This window comes from Dysidea avara, chromosome 4, assembly GCF_963678975.1.
Source record: "Dysidea avara chromosome 4, odDysAvar1.4, whole genome shotgun sequence".
In the NCBI taxonomy this organism is placed as follows: domain Eukaryota; kingdom Metazoa; phylum Porifera; class Demospongiae; order Dictyoceratida; family Dysideidae; genus Dysidea; species Dysidea avara.
The window spans coordinates 6,756,851-6,759,583 of record NC_089275.1 but is presented as its reverse complement, the minus strand read 5'-3'; the positions used below and the strand labels follow the sequence as shown (position 1 = coordinate 6,759,583).

The following is a 2,733-nucleotide window of genomic DNA, read 5'->3' as shown; positions in this document are numbered from 1 at the left end:
CTAAGGGTGTTCTAGGAATAGCTATAAAGGTGTTCTAGTGCTCTCCATGGTGGCATTTTGTTGAAAAGAAATGTAGGCTTGCTGTAGCATTCCAGTAACCTTCATGTTGATTTCAATTTATGCTCAATGACTACCAACAACAAAGCACATTAGCAGTACGCAATAATATATTTGCAACACCTTATACTTACCACATAGTTGTTTCCAAGTCACTCTTATAGAAGTTAGCAAACTGTACTTATAACCTAATTTTCAATAGAAGCATCCAATTGTGGGTTTCAATATACCTAGGTGTAGGCAAACACCCTTACAGTGGCTTAGCTATTATTGGGGAGTAAAATGACATTTGTGGTGTTCAACAACACCCCAAGTGCTACAATACTCCCCTAGGGTGTTGTAAATACCATGGGTGTACATGAACACCTTTACGATGGGTGTACCTGTAACACCTCGTTTTAACAGTGTAGTTCCCATACTAGTGAGATAACTATCACTTGCAGATTAGTATAATTATGTGCATGTCTCTATATGTTATGCTGTCTGTTTCCACTTGACTACACTGTTAAAACAGGGGAGTAGCAGTAACTATGGGAGTAAAATATTTTACTCTAAAAGGGGAGTTCGGATTACTAGGAGAGTAACAGTGACCCACTAAGGGTAAAGAGAACTCCCAGTAAGTGAAAGCACCAAAACTGAAGAGTTCTCATTACCAGCTAGCTAGTAACTAAGGTGAACTCAGTGAGCCAGTATATATAGCTATTATAGCTACTCAGTGAGGCCACATAGCTGAACTGAATGATGAGCCACTTATAGCTGTCTCACTATGATATTTTCTCCATTAACTAGCCAGTTCAATTCTAGCCACTCAATGTAAAAAGGAAAGTAATTATTTAGGTTTCCTTTTCAATGGCAGCCATTTACTGACTTATGTTTTATTTTACAGACTAACCAAGACATAGTGAAGGAAACAGACAGTACGAAAGCAGGAGGACGAATTGTTACTCAAGAGTAAAGAATATTTTGAAATACGTATGTATAATTATTAAATAGCATTTCTATTACAAGCGCATTATTTAGAGTGAAGAGTATTACCATAGAAACGGCTTCTTTAACAACAGAACCGTGTTGAGTAGTTGAAAGCGGTTTGTTTCTCTGAGGAATTGTAGTGCTTAAAAGGTGATACTAAAGTGTTTACTTGTTCGTGAATAATTACTGGACGTTTACTATCTCGTTCATTCTTTCTTCAGGCACGTTTGAGCTCATATCTGAGTCGTCTCGTGTGACACGCCAGGTTTATTAAACTGGCTCAAACGGAAGTCACCACTGCTCGTGAGGGTTTAGGCGCCTTATCGTGACACAGCAGAAATAGTTCAAGACTCAGGGAAAGAGAATAAAATTCGGCGGACTCAGCCGTATCACTGACTAGTACGTACAGTATTCAGCCCACTCACCGCTAGCTACTAGTATTCAGTGTGTAAGAAGTTGAAGACTGGAGGGAGGAGAGGAAAACCACCTAGCTTAAACATGACGTACATATCATGTCCGTCTGCTTTCAGTAGACGTTAGCAGCCGGACACAATGATTTTGCTGGTAAGGTCAGTAGCCTGTATCATTGTCAGTGTCTTTACATAATTACATGCAGATTCACTGGAATTAACTAGTAAGATATATCGTCTGCAGTTAACAAGAATCTTTATGATACAATGTACATTGTGTGTCTTCGACTTCATCAACTTTCCAAGACCTGTAAGGAGATAATGTTTATAGTTACGTAAGCACATATTTACTTTTTTAGCATGGATGTCTCAATGTCACTGAGAACATAGAATTTAAACAACATCCAGTAAGTGTGCTAACATACAGTGACTGTGCATCAATTTGTAAACATATATTACAGGTGCCACAAGAAATCAGTGAACAAGTAGACAAACAAAATGATGAATTCCAGGTAACAAAAATGTGCTGTTTTGCATGATAGCAACTGTGGTTATTTTAGTTTACACTACCAATGCTGCTGGTCTGGCAGAATTGTTTTTACAACTTTGTTGGCAACTGCGTGTGATGTACCTTCAGCCATACAGGTAACAAGTGTGTAATTGTTGAATATTTTTTTACTATACTGCTATTTACTACAGCTGATAACATGTCATGTGACAGGCAGTAACTCCAGTGAAGTGTCGTTTGCTGATGATGAAATGAAGCCTTGCTACTGATCTCTTGAGTGACTTTCCAATATTATAAAGCTGGATATTTTGTTACAGTTTTGCTGTATGTCTTTAACATCATTTGAGATTTTATACGGAGTCATTTGTAGAATTTCATGGAGTAAAGGAAACACCATGCATGCTTATGTGAACTCTCCTAGAGTAACTAAAACTCCCTACAATAGATTTTTCAAAGGGTTCCTGTTACTCCTTTGCAGGGTGTTAGTTACTCTCCACAAAAATATAGGGGTGTTAAATCCTCCCTACACTGGGAACTCCCCTAGGGGAGTAACAGTTACTCCTTATTTTTAACAGTGCCTATAGGCATCTTTATCTTTTATAGTACTAGCTTAATCCCAGGGGCACTTATATCAGTGGCGGATCCAGGAGGGGGGGCCGGGACACATGCCCCCCTCTCTTCCCTACCCTTCCTTCATCTCTTTCAAAAAAAATTGTATACAAGATCGAGATACTCTAATAGAGCAGTCACTCTACTAAAACAGTCATGAGGCAATGTAGCTATGAAGCT

At 38.7% G+C, this 2,733-nt stretch overlaps 1 long non-coding RNA gene across 3 annotated transcripts; it reads left to right on the top strand.

Moving 5' to 3' along the window:
- The first annotated feature begins 473 nt into the window (after positions 1-473).
- On the top strand, positions 474-2,303 carry LOC136254362 (uncharacterized). 3 transcript variants are annotated; one of them, XR_010700442.1, is made up of 8 exons: positions 474-1,029; positions 1,078-1,176; positions 1,248-1,590; positions 1,643-1,746; positions 1,796-1,843; positions 1,898-1,948; positions 1,997-2,081; positions 2,136-2,303. It is a non-coding gene; the product is annotated as an uncharacterized lncRNA (long non-coding RNA). The 3 variants fall into 3 exon arrangements; XR_010700443.1 differs by having other exon boundaries at positions 476-1,176; positions 1,248-1,595; XR_010700441.1 differs by having other exon boundaries at positions 477-1,176.
- Positions 2,304-2,733: the final 430 nt, after the last annotated feature.